The 20710-nt window shown below is 38.1% G+C and overlaps 1 pseudogene; it reads right to left on the reverse strand.

Moving 5' to 3' along the window:
• Window positions 1-569: 569 nt before the first annotated feature.
• Window positions 570-20710, reverse strand: part of LOC123233251 — a 25928-nt pseudogene continuing 5787 nt past the window's right edge.

Consider the following 20710-nt stretch of genomic DNA (forward strand, 5'->3'; position numbering starts at 1 on the left):
CTTTCTTTCTTTCTTTCTTTCTTTCTTTCTTTCTTTCTTTCTTTCTTTCTACCAATGGTGAGTATTGGTTCCAGGGCAAAAGAGCAGTAGAGACTAGTCATTGGGGTGCCCAGGGTCACACAGCTGGGAGGTGTCTAGGGTCAGATCTGAATCCAGGACCTCCCATCTCTAGGCCTGGCTTTCACTGTACTACCTAGATGCCCCCTAAAACATACAGTTTCAACCCAGGACCAGTAAAGTAGTGGTGAAAAGTGAAAGTAAGAATATAGAATCCCATAGTTATTAGAGAATTTCATCAAGTATTGTTGATAGTGATGCTAATTAAAGATATTGATGAAATAACAAAATTAACAAATTTTGTTTAAACTTAAATTTGATTCTTTATATTATATTAAATACAATTATCATATTATTATATACTAAAACTGTAATATAGTATATTAAATAAAAATATACTATCACTCTAAAACATTAAAAAATTTTAAAATACAACATCAAATGCTCCGGTTTTTAACAAACCAATTGATCTAGATGCTTTTCTTCATTTAACCCACCTTTTACAAGCACATTCAGTCCCCATTGTTTGAAGAAACTAGTTCTAACTTCTTCAAAGTCCTCCACCAGCCCTCTAACATTACATTTGTTTGATTGAAGAATGTGTAACCTGAGAGAATTCTCTGCCAATTTCCTTCTCCATATTTTCCTACCCCTGTTTTCAGTTTCTAATGCTTATCCCAACTCCATGCCCTCTTTCTTCTATATTGTCTAGGGTCTTTTGGAAGTGTTTGTTTCATTGTTTGCCTTATTTTTGCTTTTGCCTTTAGTGGTTATTAAATATTTTTAATGCTTTTGCTACTGATTTTAAGTCTTTGCACGATCCTTTTACTTCCTTGACTCATTTTTATTCCTATTTCATCAAAATCTTGGGGATGAGAATTCTCAAGTTTATTTTGTGACAAAGGTAAGAGATTTTCATGAGACCTGGTTATGGATGTTGAACCTGCAGAAGATTGTGCTTTTAACAAAGGGACCAAAATTTTCTTCATCTTTTTTCCTTTCCACTAACTTTAAAGTTGCCTTCATTAGAAACCTTGATGATTACGGATAACTGGGTGGCTCAGTGGATTGAGAGCCAGGCCTAGAGATGGGAGATCCTACGTTCAAATCTGGTCTCAGACACTTCCCAGCTGTGTGACCCTGGGCAAGTCATTTAACCCTTACTGCTCTTCTGCCTCAGAACCTATACACAGTATTGATTCTAAGATGAAAGGTAAGGATTAAAAAAAAAAAAAGAAAGCCTGATGATTTTTCAGTTAACACTTGATTAGCATGAATCTTAATTCTGTCTATCATGCATTTATATGTGAAGCATTGAAAAAAAGAATGGTATGGATCTTTCTTATTAATTCCCATCAATAACTTTATTTTTAGAGGCTTATTGTCCTCTGTGTCTCTAAATATTTTCAAAGACTGATTCTGCTTCTTTTTGCTCCTTGCCAACTGCTACAGCCTAAATTTCCAGGAAATCATATATTTAGTCATGAAGTTTCATTTTTTTGTGTTTTTTTGTTTCTTTTTCTTTTCTAATTTTGTTCCAGATTATCAAGGCTGATTCCAAAAGAGTAAATCATGCATCCCTTTCAAACTGTGCATCCAGTGTTTTTCCTTCCATTATTTTTGTTAACAACCGACACACATATATTGTTCTTAAATGATGTGCTATTAGTCTGGACAGTGTTAGATAAGGAACTGGGGATGAGAGGACACATACACACACACACACACACACACACACACACACACACACACACACTGACCTCTGTATGAGTGCTACTAACAGAAGGGCTATGCCTCTCGCACCTGACAGGCTCTGCTGGACTGAGCCTGCCAAGCTGTCTCTTTTCAGCAGTTGCCCAGGCAGGGAACCACTGAGAAGTTGCGTGTGTTGTCAGCTTCTCTAGATCCTCAACCCGTTTGTCATCCCCCTCTGGTCCTACTTTCCTATAGGGAAGAAAGATTTCTATATCCAATTGATTGTGTATGGACTTCTTTAATGGGATATTATTACACTTTAAGAAAAGATCAAAGAGATGGTTTCAGAAAATCTTGGCCAGAATGAACTGACAGAGTAAAGTATGTTTAGATATAAGAACAATTCATGCAAGAACAACATTACCATGAAGAAAAACAACTCTGAAAAAGTTAAGAATTCTGATTAATGTAATGACCAACTGTCTCCAAAGGTCCAGTGTTGAAGTAAGCTATCTGACAGAGGTGAGATGGATATAAGGATAAGAGAAACATATTTTCAGACATTATGGAATCATTTTGCTTGACTAGGTTTATTTGTTACAAGAGGTTTTTTCCCCCCTTTTCTTTTTCTTGGCTTTTAATCGGGGAATGAGATGGGGAAGGAGTTAGCAATAGTGATCTCCCACCAAAACAAGATCCAGTTAATATAGATATTAAGTGACAGAAGAAAATAGATGTTCAGAAGGAAGCATAAGGAGAACTGTTTTGAAAGGAACGTGTAGAATTTGTTATATATGTATATTTTTTTAAAAAGCAAATTGTATGAAATGGAGATTCATGGATTCAAATAGAGCTTTCTCTTTGTCATTTGCCAGTATGTATGGAAATGCTAATTCCTGATTCACGAGTGCAAAATAAAAAGTTGTTCTTCAAAAAAATCTATAGGAGTTAGTGGCTGTGGTTAATAAAGAAATGGCAAATGAAACTCAAAGACCTGTTTCTCCTATTCTTTGCACTTTTGTTGACAAATCTTGTTGCCTCTCACAAAATCTGGACTGTGTGCTTCTACAAGACCTGGCTAAATGCTACTGTTTTCACTTCTACCTCCAACTGAAATTCCCTGTTCTTCTAACTCTTTACTCTTCCCTAAGTTCCCATTTGTGACCAGAAGACCAGGAGATGATCAACTTGAAAAAATTTTAAGTCACACACACTTTTTTTAGCTTTCCTTCTTATCCAGTTTGGAATTTCAGGGTCTGGGCAGTGGGGAGAGACAAATAAGAAGGGAATGAGAGGAGGAAGAGGAGCAAGGTGGAGATATGAAGCAGGAAAACATCTCTCTAGTAAGTAAGAAGACGTTTAAGTCTTCCTCTGATGCCTCATCCTTCCCAGCCTGACATGGAGATGACCTGGAATCACTAAGGCTCAGACAGGTCCCACCTATTCAGAAGACCCAATAATGTATAATTGAGAACCCAGACTAGGGAAAAGTAGAGCAGTTAGGCACCAAAGAGCAAATCACCAAAGTAAGGGATTATTTCAGCCATAGAAACTTCAGAAGGGACCTATGTTAGGACCAGGAGCAATTATGGTCTCCATCAGTGGAGAGAGTACCCAAGGAAGTCTCTAATCCCTGTTCAACTGAAGTAATATTTTATTCCTATCTCAGGACTTTCCTTTGGTCCAGTTGGAAAATAAGAGCCATCAGGACTTTTAAATAAAAAAAATTAATATGGGTTTCACATAAGGTCTAGATCAGCCAGTCTGAGCATAGAGAAAAAAAACCCTTTTAACCTAATATCTACCATTGTTGTACAGTCACTCAACTATGTCTGACTCATTGTGACCCTGTATGGGGTTTTCTTGGCAAAGACACTAGAATGATTTGCTATTTCCTTCTTGAGAGGATTAAAGCAAATGGAAGTTAAATGACGTGCCCAAGGTCACACAGCCTTGTAAGTTTTTCTGAGACGGCATTTGAACTCAGTTGTCTTTGACTGTAGATCCAGTCCTCTATTCACTGTACCACCTAGTTTCTTAAGGAAACCTTGAGGACCATCTATTCTTAACTCCTTATTTTAAAGGTAAGGAAACTGAGTGACTTGTTCAAACTATGTCTTACCCAAAGGTAATATTAAAAAAGGGATTGGAACCCATGTCCTCTGACTTCAAAGTCATTGAGTTTTTACTGTATATATGCTTAAAATAAGTCAGGGAAATATGTTCAGCTAAGGGATAAGGGTAGGAAATCATGGTAGTTTAGGAACCTAGAAGAGTCAGGGATGAGGGAGAAGGGGAATCCAATGTCATCTTCTGAGTCAGAGCCACTCAAGTATGTTACAAGAGTGAGACTGCCCAGATCTCTTAGAGCCAGAGGGCAAAGTAGAAACAAAAAGAATCTACCAGTCATCTCCTGAAAGAAACCCCAAAATCAAAACTCCAAAATATTACAGCCAAAATCCAAAACTTTCAGGTCAAAGAAAAAGTATTGCAAATAGCCAGAAAGAAAGAATTCAAGTACTGAGAAGCCACAATAAGGATTATGCAAGACTTAGAAGCCACAAATATAAAAGAGTGAAGAACTTGGAATATAATATTCTGGGAAACAAAAGATAAAGATTTATAAGAAAAAATAACGGGCCTAACAAAACTGAGAATAATGCTATAGGAAAGGGGGAAATGAATTTTTAAAGAAATAGAGGATTTCCAAGCATTTATGATGAAAAGACCAAAGCTGCATAGAAATTTTGAAGGGCAAACACAGGAATTAAGAGAAGTATAAAGAGGTAAATATGAATAAACAATGATGAAGGACTAAGCAAGGATAAACTGTTTATATTCAAATATGGGGAGAAGATACATGTGCCCCCCCTAGGATCCTAACATCATCAAGAGTCATAGAAGTCCAATTAGCCAAGGCCTGGGAGTGGTTATTTTAAATCTTGATGATTTTTTAAAAAGAATGGGAAAAGGCTGAAAGAGGAATACACTGCCAGGAAGGTAAAGGAAGTTTAGGGGAAATTATCTCACATAATTAGCGTAAACAAGTAAGGATCTGTACAAATAAGAAAAAAAGGTATTGGGTGGAGAAGCTAACATGAGCCCCACTCTCATCTAAATTAATAGAAGGAAAGAACAATACACAGATGGTTACAGAAATGCATTTCTCTCAAAAAGGAAATAGGAAAAGGAAACAGGGGAGGAGGAATTTGAGGGAAGGTAGATTAAGGGACAAATTAGCCCTAAGCAAAACAAATTCTGAGGGCAAACAAAAATATTACTGTTCTTTGAAGTGACAAAAAATGAGAAACTGAGAGGGTGCCCATAAATTGGGACATGGATAAATAAGTTATGAAATGTAATTATGATGAAATACTACCATAATGATCTCTTATCAGGGGAATGGTCCATCAGGCTTCCAGAGGACTAATGATGAAACATGCTACCTATTTCCTAATAGAGAAATCAAAGATTTGGGGCATAGAATGAAATAATTTTTTTAAACATTGCTAATGTGGAAATTTGTTTTGATTAACTATATGTGTTTGTTGTGGGGGCATAAAGATGGAAAGGCTTAACAGTAGAAAGAAAGGAAACTTTCTTTATCTTAATCTGTATATATAGTAAGCTACATAAGAGTTAGCTATTATTATTGAGTACCTACTATGTGCCAGGAACTATGCTAAATGCTTTACAAATATTATCTCTTGATCTTCACAACAACGTTGGGAAGTAGATGCTATTATCTCTGTTTTACAGTTGAGGAAATGGAGGTGAACAAAAATTGTGACTTGCCTAGGATCATATACCTAGTAATTATCTGAGGTCATATTTGAACAAAAGTCCTCCTGGCTCCAAACTTAGCACACTTTCCACATCTAGCTAACTCTGGAAATGATAAAGTTTCAGAAATCAATTGAATGGCTGGACCAGGAAAATTGTCATTATTAGTACAATGCCATCTTGAAAAGAAGTCTCCAGTGGAGTACCCTAGGGATCTTTCTTCAGAGTAGGAATGCTGTACTAACTATTATTTTTCCAGTGACTTAGATGAAAGGCATAGATGGGCTTATCAAATGTTCAGGTTACACACAACTGGTGGGGAGAGGGGTGGCTAACAGATTTGGTGACAGAAGAAGGATCCAAAAAGAGCTCGACAGGTTAGAGCATAGGGTTGATTCAAATACAAGGAAATTTAATGTAAAGCTTTATACTTAAAAATTTCAAACTTAACTTCAGAAGCCCAAGCCAGAGAAAGTAAAACTGATTTATGGTTAGACAAGGGATTAGACACAGAATTATTGTTAAAGAGCAAAATCTGAGGATTTTATTGGATCATGAGCTTACTGAGTCAACAGATACTTGACTCACCAAGAAAATGAATTTCATCTTGATTTACATAAGAGAAGCATCATTTACAGAAATAAGGAATTGATGATACCTTTGCATTCTGGCCAGATGGCAGACTCAGCCCATAGTACCATATTTTAGAAAGAGTACTGCAAAAGTGGAAAGCATTCAGAAGGGGCAATCAGAGAACTCAACTCCATGCCATACAAATTCTAATCAGTTGGAGAATTGTTTAAACTGGAGGGTTAAGAAGATCTGGGGATGGAGGGGACAAGGAACCATGATAACTCAACTTCAAGTATTTGAAAGATGTCATCTGAGAGAGGGATTCAACTTGGTCTTTTTGGCTCCATAGAACAAAGGATGGATGTTCAAATAAGCAAGTGTAAGCACAGAATTAGAGTCAAGGACAGAATCCTGTAGCATACCACAGGCAACTGGGTGGCATATGAGACCTGGAGACAAGTTCAAATCCTGCCTCAGACATTTAATAGTTGTGTGACCCTGGGCAAATCACTTAATTTTGCTCAACTGCAGAGATAATAATAGTACCTTCCTTACATAGTATTGTAAGACTCAAATGAAATGTTCTACATCAACCACTTTCAAGACCTTAAAGAACAATGTAAAAGTTAGCTATTGCCACTGATAATGGGCAGTTAGGTGGCACAGTAGGAAATACACTAGGTCTAGAGTTAGGAAGACTCATCTTCATGAGTTCAAATCTGACTTTAGACACTTACTAGCTGTGTGATCCTGGGCAAGTCTCTTAATACCTGTTTGCCTCAGTTTCCTCATTTGTCAAGTGAGAAGGAAATGGCCAACTGCTCTAGGATCTTTGCCAAGAAAATCTCCAATGGGTACAGGGTCAGACATGACTAAACAACATCATTACCACTAGACATCTCTGGAATGGGGTAAGGTGGTAGAAGGAACATAAGAGCTATTGTATGGTTTATGGTGCCCATTCCCTGTTCCATATACCATATGTGGCAGATTTTTTTAAAAGAGTAAATTAAAATGAATTTTGTTTGGGGAATTTAATCTTACAATTGTGGTTCCCTTTGAGATTTCTGGAGACATTCTGGGGTGTGGTAAAAACCAGATTTAGGTTGAGCAATCATGCTGGCTGTGTGTCAGGTAGTCAGCAAAACTCCCTAATGAGAAAGGCCAGATTAAAGCAAATGCCAATGTCTTCCAGTGGCAAGAGCACAAGACTGGCTGCCAGGAATCCTAGGTTTTAGTCCTGGCTCCATCACTAAATAGCTATGGGAATCCCATATTATCTACTTGGATGTAAGGACTATTTTCATCACTCACATAATCCTTCTAAGCCTCAGTTTCTTCATCTAAAGAATAATGATTAATTTTAAATTAAAAACCTTTCATAAAATGCCTACTCTGTGCAAGGCCACGTGCTAGGTGGAAGATGATGACAACAATACTACCAGCCTCTTAGGGATATCGGAGTCAACCCAGAAGTCATCATGCCAAACCATCAAGATTCAAAGTGGATTAAAAGGAACATTCTGAGCTTAGGGTCAAATCAAAGAAATTCTTTCATCCCAAGGCACATAGGAGACAAGTTGGTACAATGAGAAAGGAGTCACAGGATCTGAGTTTGCCACTTGGATCTGCCACCTTAGACCCATCTTCTCTCTGGACCTTAGTCTCCTCCTCTCTTAAATGATGCAGTTGGGACTATTTGACTTCTAAATTCCCTTCCAGCTCAAGATCTGAAGTATTAGGTATTAAGGACATGCAGACAAAAGGGAAACATTCTTTGCAGTTGAGATTATACTCTTTTTAAAAATAATTTTTATTATTCTGAACTTGGTAATAAGAACAAGTAAAGAGGATTATACGTGAAACTACAAGTTTCCATTTCCTATGTGGCAAAGTGGCAAATCAAACCTCAAATAGTTATTAATTCTGTAACTCTGGGAAAGTCCCTTAACCTTTGTCTGTCTCAGTTTTCTAATCTGTAATATAGGAATAGTATCTACCTTTCGTGGCTCCAAGAAACTATAGTTCGTGAAGTGGCCACACACTGGTAAGGCCATCTCAGCAGATGGGCTAAACCAGGTGGAGGCTAACCAATAGTCCTCAGACCCATCTGTCAGTTAGGGGGATCCCTCCCCCAAGCATGGGAAGATGTTCCCCAGCAGAACAGGCAAATGAGAACAATTTATTCCAGTGGTGATGAAGGTGACTGAAGCAGGCACTATGGAGCACTTAAAGGTTGGTAAGACATTGAAGATGCCAAGGTCTCACATTGCATCCTGGGCTGTTACTAGTCTTCCTGACTTTTGTCTTGCCTCTGTGACTTAGATAACTCTGGAAGAGACAGTGAGGCTAATGACTTTGTGTAACTCTACTTCACTTAAATCCAATTCACATGTGAGTCAAGACATCATCTGATGATGTTTTCTTCAAAAGTGAAGGATGCCCCCATTGCCTAGCCCTTTCCACTCTTCTGCCTTGGAACTAATATCCAGTATTGATTCCAAGATGGAAGGTCATGGTTTAAAAAAAAGTGAAGGTGAAGAGAGTAGCTGAGTGGCTCAGGGGTTTGAGAGTCAAGACTAGAGACAATAAGTCCTGGGTTCAAATCTGATCTCAGACACTTCCCAGCTGTGTGACTCTGGGCAAGTCACTTAACCCCCTTTGCCTAGCCCCTACTACTCTTCTGCTTTGGAACCAATACATGATATTGAATCCAAGACAGAAAGTAAGGGCTTTATTTTATTTTTTTAAGTGAAGGACAAATCTTACATTGCATTGAATAGGAATAATAGCTCCTCCCAAGACTTTCTTGAGGAGCAAAATGAGATATTTATGAAGCATTTTACAAACCTTAAAGCAATATGGAAATGCTAGCTATTGTTTCCATTATTTACATCTTTTTTAAAAAGTTATAATACATTGACCATATTAGTTCCAAAACCATTCTCTTGTTTTGTGTTTCCTTCTGGATCACTTTCTATATTTTAAGTGCTTCATTGATGCTCTTGTAATTCTTTTCTGCCTTATGATATCTCAGTATGTTCATAAATCAGCAAAAACAAAGTAGTCTGAAGGAGAGAACACTGAGACCTGGGGGAAGGAAGGGAATGCTTCATGGGGGAGTCAGTAATTTTGGCTCAACCTTGAAGGAAGATAAAGAGACTGAATTGAAGAGAGGCTATATTCTAGAACTGAGGGAGACTGACTTGAGTGAATTAAACAGAGGTAACAGGGATAATGCAGACTTTGGAAACCAGAGAATTCATTATGTAGTGGGTATGAATAGGTTAGAGATGGGTGGGAGGAACAATGTCAACTATGCCTGGGAAGTTAGGTGGAGACAAATTGTGGAGGGCCTTAAATGCCAAGCTGAGTAATTTGTTCTTTAACCTAAAGGCAATAGGAAGTCACTGATGTCTTCAGAGCAAAATAGTTACATGATCAGACATGTGCCTCAGGAAGATTCTATTTGATGTAGAAGATGGAATTAAAAATAGGAGAGACTGTACACAAAGATACCAATTAGGAGACTATTACAATACTCTAGACCAGTGATTCCCAAAGTGGGTGTTACCGCCCCCTGGTGGATGCTGCAGCGATACAGGGAAGTGGTGATGGCCACAGGTGCATTTATCTTTCCTATTAATTGCTATTAAAACTTAAAAAAAATTAATTTCCAGGGGGCTAAGTAATATATTTTTCTGGAAAGGGGGCGGTAGGCCAAAAAAGTTTGGGAACCACTGCTCTAGACAAAAGTGATAAATAAAACAATATCTTAGCTTTGTAAGTGGTATAACCAAGAGAAGTGGTAAATAATTGGCTATGAGGAGAGAGGGAGGAGGAAAAGTTTTAAAAATTCTGAAGGTGTTAGTCTATGGAATGGTGGTGAATCTATAGCATGAGTGCCAAAGATGGCATGCAGAGTGCCCTCTGTGGGCATGTGGCCACCCTCCCCACTCCAGAGTTCATTACTAGAAAGGCAAAGGGACTTCAATGGAACTGCTCCCTTCTCCCTCTCCATCATGCCTGATGACATTTTTTCACATCACCAGTCCCTCTGCCTAGCAGCCCAATAGGAGTGCACAGGAGATAAAATGGGCCGCACACAGGCAGCAGAGCTGGAGGGGAGCAGAGCAGTTGGGCCACTCACTAAGGTCATTCCTCATTTCACTTGCCCCTCTGCCTAGCAGTCCGATGGGAGTGCTTCCTCCTTCCTCTGTGTGGGGTAAGGGTAGGGGCAGGGTGTACTCAACACTCAATGGGGGGAGAGGAGCAGCATGGCACTCAGTCAGGAGGGCAGGATGGGAGCAGGACCCAGCATTCCATCTCTAAAAAGTTCACCATCACTGGTCTAGGGAATTGGAAGAAGATGGTACCCTCAAAAGATTTAGGGAAGGGGCAGCTGGGTAGCTCAGTGGATTGAGAGTCAGGCCTAGAGACAGGAGGTCCTAGGTTCAAATCCAGCCTCAGACACTTCCCAGCTGTGTGACCCTGGGCAAGTCACTTGACCCCCATTGCCTACCCTTACCAATCTTCCACCTATAAGTCAATACACAGAAGTTAAGGGTTTTAAAAAAAATTAAAAAAAAAGATTTAGGGAAGTCTAGGAGAGAGGAAGCTTTTAGGCATAAAGTGATGGTATACATCTTGGGAGAGCTGAGTTTGAGAGATCAGTGGAACATACAGAGGAGCACCTTGCAGGGCTGAAGTTTAATTAAGCAATTTGGGCTGGACAAACCTGAGAGAACCAATGAGGTCACCAAAGAAAAGTAAAAATAAAGAGGTTCTAGGACTGAGCTTTGGGGAAAAGTAATCTAAAGGTTTGGAGATACAATATGATCTAGCAGAAGAGACCAAAAGAAGGGTTAGAGTATTCAACTGTACACAGGAGTTTTTGTTCCTTTAAATCTTGCTCTTTTGATGTTCTTTTTTCTGTATAATACTACTGTAAAATTACTGTATAATAGTACTGTAATATTTGTGCTTTAGTCGTTTTTAAAGAAAGGTTCCATCTTTGGGGCAGCTTGGTGGCTCAGTGGATAGAGACACAGAACTGGAGATGGGTGGTCCTGGGTTCAAATTTGACCTCAGACTCTCCCTAGCTGTATGACTCTGGGAAAGATAATTAACCCCAATTGCCTAGCCACTTTTCTTCCTTAGAATCAATACTTAGTATCAATTCTAAAAGAGAATGTAAGAGGTGTTTTTTAAAGTTCTATCTTAAAGAAAAGAAACTGGGCTATTTTCTTTGAGTCACCATTTTATGATGCCCATGGAAAACTTAGTTGTTTGTATCACAAGACTATAAATATTCTTCCAACTGTGCTTTTTTTATTTTTTTTATTTTTATTTCCACCACAATTGCATGTAAAAACAATTTCCAACATTTTCCAAAGAATATCGAGTCTTGAATTCTCTCCCTCCCTGCCGCAATCCCCCACCTCTCCTGAGATGGTAAATAATCTCATCTAGATTTTACATGTTCATCCATGTAAAACAGTTTTCTATGTGAATCCCTTTGTGGAAGGAAACTCAAACAAAGAAAAAAAATTAAGAAAGTGAAAAAAGTTTGCTTTGATCTGGATTCAGATTCAGTTTTTTTCCCTCTGGAAGTACATAGCATTTTTTATCCTTTGGAATAGTTTGGGATAGTTCTGTATCATTGTATTGCTGAGAATAGCTATTATTCATAGTTAATTGTTCATTATAAAGTATTCTTGCTATTATACAATGTCCTCCTGGTTCTGCTTAATTCACTCAGCTTCAGTTTAAGTGAATCTTTCCAGTGTTTTCTGAGCTCTTCCTGTTTGTCATTTCTTATGGCACAACGATATTCCATTACAATCATATATTACAACTTACTCATCCATTCCCCAGTTAATGGGAATCCTCTTAATTTTCAAATCTTTGCCCTCCTAAAAAGAGCTGCTTTAAATATTTTTGTGCATATATGTCCTTCCCTTTTGTGTTTATATTGGCATTGGTCCAAATTGCTTTCCTGAATGATTGAATCAGTTCATAATTTCCCCTACAATGAATTCGGATCCCAGTTTTCCCATATCCCCTCCAACTTTTCTCATTTTCCTTTTCTGTCATAATAGCCAATCTGATGGGTGTGGGGTGGCACCTTAGAGTTGTTTTCATTTGCATTTTTTAAAATAATACTGTTTGGGAGCATTTTTTGCATGACTATAGAGAGTTTTAATTATTTTGTCTTAAAATTGCCTGTTCCTATCCTTTGACTATTTATCAACTGGGAATAACTTGTATTCATATATATTCAACTCATTTCCCTATGTATCTGAGAAATGAGGCTATTATTAGGGACTGGTAAAAAATTTTTGCACTATTATGATTACTATGTATTACTTTCCATCTTTTTCCCCCCTGTTGAGTTTCTAACCTCCACCTTCCACAATTTGCTCTCATTTCTATTAGTCCCATCCCTCTTCTCTTCTCGCCTTTCTCTCTTGTTTTCCTGTAGGGTAAGATAGCTTCTATCCCAATTGATTGTGTATGTTCTTTGTTCACTGAACCAATTCTGACGAGAGTAAGGTTCACATGTTGTCTTTCCTACCTCTCCCATCTTCCCCTCCACTTTGAACACTCTTTCATACCTCTTTTATGTGCAATAATTTACGCCATTCTATTTTTCCCTTCCCCCTCTTCCTCCTCCCAATTAATTCCTCTTTCTCATGCTTTAATTTTATTTTTTTATATTATCCCATCAGATTCAAGTCACACTCACCCTCTTGTCACTGTATACTCCTTCTGACTACACTAATATTGATAAAGTTCTTTGGCAGTACAAGAATCATCTCGCCATGCAGGGATGTACAGAATTTAACCTTACTGAATTCTTTTGATTCTCTTTCCTCTTTACCTTTGGATGATTCTCTTGAGTCATGTTTGAGAGTCAAATTTTCCATTCAGCTCTGGTCTTTTTATCAGGAATTTTTGAAAGTCCTCTATTTAACTGAATACTCATTTTCCCCCTGAAGGATTATGCTCAGTTTTGCTGGGTAAATGATTTTTGGTTGTAGTCCTAGCTCCTTTGCTCTCTGGAATAACGTGTTCCAGGTGCTAAATCTTATGTCATCCTGACTGTGGCTCATGATATTCGAATTATTTCCTTTTGGCTGCATGCAAAATTTTCTCCTTGACCTGGGAATTTTGTAATTTGGGTATAATATTCTTAGGAGTTATTCTTTTGGTATCTCTTTCAAAGGTGATCCAATTCTATTTTGCTTTCTGGTTATAGGATATCAGGGCTATTTTCCTTGATGGTTTCTGGAAAAATGTTGTCTAGGCATTTTTTATCATGGCTTTCAGGTAGTCCAGTAATTCTTAAATTATCTCTCCAAGATTTATTTTCCATGTTAGTTATTTTTCCCAAGAAGTATTCCACATTTTCTTCTATTTTTTCATTCTTTTGCCTTTGATTATTCCTTGATATCTCATGTAATCGTTAGCTTCCTCTCACTCAATTCTAATTTTTAAGGCATAATTTTCTTGCCTTTTCCATTTAACCAATTCCACTTTGTAAATAATTCTTTTCCTCACTAAATTTTTGTACTTATTTTCCCAAAGATCTAATTCTATGTTTAAGAAGCTTTTTTCTTTAGGGCATTTTTGTATATCTTTTTCCATTTGGCCAATTCTGTTTTTTAAAAAGTTCTTCTCTTCTTTGGAGTTTTGTGCTTCTTTTACATTGGCCTATTCTGTTTTTTAAGGTTTCAATTTCTTCAGTATTTTTTGTGCCTCCTTTACCAAGCCATTGACTCTTTTTAACTTTCCTCTTTTTTTAACTTTTATTTCTTTCCAAATTTTTCTTCTACCTCTCTTATTTGATTTTTAAAATCCTTTTTGAGCTCCTCTACTAATTCTTTTTGGGCTTGAGAGCAATTCATATTTTTCTTGGAGGTTTTGGATATAGTACTGTTGACTTTGTTGTCTTTTTCTGATTTTGAGTCTACCCTATCAACAAAATAAATTTCTATGTTGAGTTTCTTTTTTGTTGTTGTTTGCTCATTTTCTTGCTTTTTTCTTTTCTTTCATTAAATAAAACTATTAAAAACTGGGCTCTATAACTATGGTGAAGGGAGCACTGTTTCAAGCTTCAGGTTCTTTGTGCAGCTACCTTCAGAGCTGGAACTGGGGATCTATCTGCTTTCAGTTCTTCCAAAGTGGTATGCTATAAGGAGATGTGTTTAATATTCTCCAAGTCTGTGCTCTGGTTTGTGAGCAACATCAAGCACTCTTTTATAACTTGGAACTATGACCAGGGTCCCCCACTCCCCTGTGACTACAAGTGTTGGTGTATGCTGGTACTCCTCCTCACCCTGCAATTGCACCCCAACACTGTGGCCTGGTTCTGAGTATGGGCAATGGGACAAAAGTCTTGCACCCAGAAACAGCAAAGGGACCCCTGTAATCTCCTTCTGAGCAGTTGTGCTTTTCCATCTGTGGCTGAGAGTTTTGGAAGCTTTCGTTGCTGCTTCAGTTGAGCCCAAGTCCAATAGCTTAGAGGGACCTGGCCAGTTGAGTTCTACCTCCTCCCAGGTGCACTAGATCCCTCATACTATCCTTCTAAGTTGTTTTGGGCTGAAAATTACTTCACCGTGTCTTTTTGTGGCTTGTGCTGTTCCAGAATTGGTTTTGAGGTATTTTATCATTGCTTTTTGGAAGGTAATTTGGTAGAAATCAGATAGTCCCTGTACCTTCTCTGCCATCTTGGCTCCACCCCATCTCCTGGCTATGCTTTTTAAAATCATTCTCCTGAAAGCTGGAGTCAATCCTTGCTTCCTCTCTCTCACTTCCTGCCAAGACCTATTGATCATACTGTCATCATTTCTCTCCTATGTACTTTCTCCATTCCATGACCACTGCCATCATCCTAGGTCAGGTCTGCTTACCTGGACTATTTTGATAGATAGTTAACTGATCTCTTTCCTTTCCCACCACTCCCACCTCATTGGTAAATTCATCCTACATACCTTGACAAATTAATCTTTCTAGAGCACAACATGTTTGCTATATGAAATCAAAACAATATACCCCTGGCTTCCCTTTCCAGGAGAATCTTCCACTACTGCTTTGCATGTACTGCATGCTTTAACCAAACTGGACTCCATGTTACCCCTCAAAACCTATCCCCATGTTATTCCATCTTTGCTCAAACTATTATTATAACTTTTTACTCCTACAGTATTTCTTTCCTCCCCACCCCCCATGCAACTTTGCATGTTGGGAATCTCACTCATCCTTCAAGATTAGATTCTTCATTTTCCATTAAAGTCTTTGTTTTTTCATAAAGCTTTTCATGATTTCCGTTTCCCTAAAGTTTTAATCTCTCCCTTCTTGAAATCTCCCAGCCCACAGCATAGAATGTATATTTCAGATTATATCATTTCATCATATATTATAACCATTTTTACAGTGGATTATTTTCTTTCCTTACAACCCATCCCTAGACTTATAAGCTCCTTAAAGGGAGGGATTTATTTGTAAACTCACAAGTACCTACTACGGTATCTTAATTAATATTTAGTTGTATCGAGTTCCCTTGCCTTAACTCTAATGCATCAGTGTAATATAATGGACTAGGGGTCCTACTGAGTGACAAATTGTTCAAATGTCCTCTCTTCTAAACTTAGTCTTCTTTTGAAATTAGTCACAAGTCAAAGCAAACAAGTTGCTGACCTTTCTCATCTTTTACCAATTCAGAAAAGCAGAGAAGAGAGCTGTGACCTCTTGGAGGACTGAAGAACAAGTTTCCAAAAGATCCAGAGAAGTTACTCATCCAGCCTGACAGCCTTTTAGTTTTGTACTTAATAATCCAGTACATGATAATCCAGTTCCCATATACCTTTCCAGTTTTAAATCAGATTTTTCTTCTTCATACACTCTATTATTCAACCCAACTGGATTAATTCCCACTAAATACCCAAGTGATTCCATTCCATCTTGTTTTCTCCAGCAGATTGCTCCCTTGAGCATCTCCACTCTCCTAGGTATTTTCAATCTCTCCCTGTTTATTGGTTGCTTCCTTACTGCCTATAAACATCCTGATGTCTCCCATCCTTGAAAGAAAGAAAGAAAGAAAGAAAGAAAGAAAGAAAGAAAGAAAAAGAAAGAAAGAAAGAAAGAAAGAAAGAAAGAAAGAAAGAAAGAAAGAAAGAAAGAAAGAAAGAAAGAAAGAAAGAAAGAAAGAAAGAAAGAAAGAGGAAGAAAAGAATCCTCACTAGATCCATTCATCCTGGCTAGCCATTGTCCTATATCACACCTGCATTTTGTAGCTAAAGCCCTTGACAAGGCCATCTACAGTAGTTGATTTCTCATTCTCTCCTCTCCCTCTCTTTTAAACTCTTTTCAATCTCCAGTTCATCATTCAGTTGAGACTGCTCCTTCCCAAGTTATTAGTGATCTCTTAACTGACAAATCAAATGGCTTTTTCTCAACTCTTCTCTTTGACATCTCTGAAGCCTTTGACCCTCTTCTCCTGGATGCTTTCTTCTCTCATGGTTTTCAAAACATTATGTTGTGTTTTTTTAACCTGGTTCTTCTCATACCCATTAGATCATTCCTTCTCCATCTCCTTTGCTGGACTTTCATCCAGGTCACACCCACTTACTGTGAATGTCCTTCAAGACTCTTCTTCCTCCTCTATACTATTTTGCCTGGGAATTTCATCAGCTTCCATGGATTCAACTCTCATCTCTATGCAGATGATTCCCAAATAATCTATTTATCCAGCCCTATCCTCTCTCCTGATCGCTAGTCTTACATCTCCAGCTGTTTATTGGCCTGGATGTCCAGGAGACATCCTAAACACAATGGAATTTCTTATCTCTCCTATTAGTTCCAAACTTCCCTATTTCTGTCCAGGGCACCACTATCTTCCCAATCACCCAGGCTCATGAGACACCTTGTAATAATCTATTTGAGGTTCTCTGGCATGTGCACAGAAGTATAATACAAGATATAGTATGATGAAGGCAAAGGAAAAGTCCAAGGGACCATAGGAAGATTGTAGATGAATGTACTCATGCTAAGCTGGGGGAATCAGGGAAGGTTTTTGTTTTGTTTTGTTTTTTGGATTTTTTTTTAACCCTTACCTTCTGTCTTGGAGTCAATACAGTGTATTGGTTCCAAGGCAGAAGGGTAGTAAGGGTAGGCAATGGGAGTCAAGTGACTTGCCCAGGGTCACACAGCTGGGAAGTGTCTGAGGCCAGATTTGAACCTAGTACCTTCCATCTCTAGGCCTGGCTCTCTATCCACTGAGCTACCCAGCTGCCCCCCAGGGAAGGCTTTAAAGAAGAGGTGGTGCCTGGATGGAGCCTTAAAGGATTCTGACAAATGGAGATGAAAAGAGAAGATATTCTAAGAATGGCCTGCATAAATAACACTGGAGTAGTTTGCCAGTCCCTTTCTCCAGTTGATTTTATAGATGTGGAAACTGAGGCAAACAGTATGAAGTGAATTGCCCAGGGTCACACAGCCATAAGTGTCTGAGGCCAGATTTGAACTCCAGAAGACAAGGCCAGCTCTAGGCATAGTGCTCTATGTACTATGGTGCCACCTAGCTGTCCTGTTCAAGTCTTATCTCCTACACATATTGGCTATGTGTCCCTGGGATAATTCCTTACAGTTTCACTAACACAGGCCCCAAGCAATATTCTAAGACTCTAAGAACATGCTATTTTACATTAGTAGGAACAGTTCCTCATTGAGGACTCATTATACTGTGGAAATTATGGGTCTAGTTTTTTTTTTTTTAAGATCATTCAGAAAGATTATTCTATTTGGTCTCAAAGGGGAGAACTGGGAGCAATAGGTAGAAAAATGAAATAAGTAGGAGGACCCCTTTGGGGTTTAACATTTTTTTTTAATTTCACAAATTTTTCAAACTACTCAAAAATGTTACTTTACAGAAACTTTAGAAAAAACTAGTATTCTTAAAAAACAAAGTAGAGCCCCTTGTTCATGCAAAGCACACACACAAAAAATTTACAATAAACTTTTATACATGGGAAATAGTAAAAATACATCATTTTTCATAGAAAAAAGCACATACATAAACTGCAGGAAGAGGAAGCCTGCAGATAATATTATTAAACACAATACAGATTTAAGAACAAGGTGAAAGTCGACAATCCAAGAAAAAACGATAAACATTTTATTTGGGAAACAGGAGAAATGAAATAATACAACCCTATTTTTGTTTATCATGTTCCTAAACATCATTTCTCATAATACGCATGGCCCAGTACAAAACATGGAATTAGAGCTGGTCCTCATCCAATGGGCTTACGATTTAATGGCAATGTCCCTATCCATTAAAAAGACCAGCACTTACAAATGAAAAATATTCCAGTTTCAAAATACACAGGTGATGAGTGAAAAGAAAAAAAAATCAAACCAGGAAGTCTTGGTTTTGGTCAAGTTGATTTTACACTGTTAGAAGGACGAAAGGTATGGCTTTTAAAGAGCACCAAGACTTTGCCTTCAAATGGGGCGTACGAGACAGGTAGGTGTATGATGAGGTTTTCTGATACCTGTTGAATATAACAAGATGCTCTCTGGTGAAATACACCCAGATTCCACTGGATTGTTACCGTGTTGTTGACCAAACGGAGGAATCTGACTAACCCCTGTATTTGGGAGGACACCAACACAGCCATCAACATCTCATTAAAAAGCGAACGATTCTGTCAGCTTGAACCCAGGCATCCAGAGGCTGCCAAATATCCCGATACTTGGCATCCTTCATACAAAACGTAAGTGTCTAGCACTGCGCCTTGCACATATAGTAAGCACTTAATAAATGTTGAGTGGACAAATGAACAATTGAGCATTGGGATTAAGAAGTTTTTCATGCAGATGCTTATGAATAACTCTCCAAGCAGGCACTTAATTAAGCAAAATATATTCCAACTAATTTTCAGAATCAGTCTAGCTACAAGTTTAATTGCTTTCTTGCTGCCTAAAGCTAGTCCACCTATCTTCAAATGCTGTCGTAAAATCTGGCAAGCAATAATGTTATTTTGCCTTACTTATTGCCAAGGTAGATAGCTCTTCTATGCTTAACTTCTCAATAATGTGCAAACCAACTTAGATTTTGAACTTGATGCGAGGTCCCTGTCTAAGAACTTACTCCAGGGAAAATAAAATCAAATTTGAAACCAATATTTACAAAAAAAATAGTCAATCTTATAAAATGAATTTCTAAAATGTATTTCTTTGTTATGGAGTTTGGTTACAGGCTCATGAGGAACTGAGGTTTAAAAAAAAATGGAGCACGACCCAAACAACACAGGACTCCTCGGAGCCTTGGAACATTTGGAAACTACAGTTACACAATAACAGGAAGAGAAATGATACTCATGTGTTACATTCTACGGTTGTCATTAAACCTAGAGGCGGCTTTATAACCACAAAGCTGTCCCTCTCCAAATCCTGCTAACCACAGAGAATGTGCACTGAGGAACAGTGCTGGGCTTGAAGGAAGCCAATCTCAGTAATATTTAAGAAGGAAAAAAAATAGGTCATCTTTTTAGAAAGTGATTTATCAAAGGGGATTTTTATGCCCTAATAATGGTGTTACATGTATGTGTGGGTGTATATAGAAATATATGTATGTGTTTATTATATACACAAATACATATGCAAACATTCTCATATACTCACAACACTTGGCATGCTCTTAAACTTCTCTATGGTACTAAGGATTAAATAAAAATTGACTTGAAAGCAAGGACATATGAACAATAAAAACCTAGAGTCTGGCATGTCATATGGGCTAATAGTAAAGACTCGAGCCCATGAGTCCCCAAACTACACTCAAAATTGGGCTAAAAAATAAGTACTGTGTATGAAGGAAATGAATGACAAGAATATTAATCTTATGAGTCGCTGTTTAGATAAAACCAGCACTGCTGTGAATATTAAACTTCACTTGGTTATTGAAAACCAACGACCAGTTGGGGCCCATTAACTTGGAGATGTGCCAGGACAGGAGATTCATTCCCCCATTTTCTATTCCCTCCCCTCCCCAACTCCTCTCATTTCCTATAAATTGTCTGACCAGCAAACATTAAACCCATGTTTCTTTATTATTGAGGATGGTTTTTATTTATTTTACATCTTCTACCATCCATCCCTCTTGATTAAACCCTATGTGCCCATCACCTAATACCTTTTCCCCAGGCACTTTTCAGCCACATTTCTTCTTCTCTGAAGAGTTTGAAGCCCTCTCCCTCTCCACACACAGACACAAACACACACAGACACACACACACACCCCAGAATGGCTTTCTAAAAATTTCTCATCTCAGGCAGCCATTTGTTCCCTGGGTGTAATGGCTCCAGGGCTTTGGGCAGTGAGTTTCAGCACACCTGGCTCAGGTCAAAGATATCTAGTTTCTTAAAGCCTCACCAGAGAATGCTACTTCCCAATGGAGATGAGATGGTGCTCTCTCCCAAGATGATGAATGGAAAAGGAAGGGTTCGTTCAGCCTGGATGTCACATCGAAGGCCATTAAAAGTAAATTTTCCAACGCTCAAAATATATTTTTTAAAAAATCATAAAAAACAAACAAAA

This window comes from Gracilinanus agilis, chromosome 2 (genome assembly GCF_016433145.1).
Source record: "Gracilinanus agilis isolate LMUSP501 chromosome 2, AgileGrace, whole genome shotgun sequence".
NCBI classification, from domain to species: Eukaryota; Metazoa; Chordata; class Mammalia; order Didelphimorphia; family Didelphidae; genus Gracilinanus; species Gracilinanus agilis.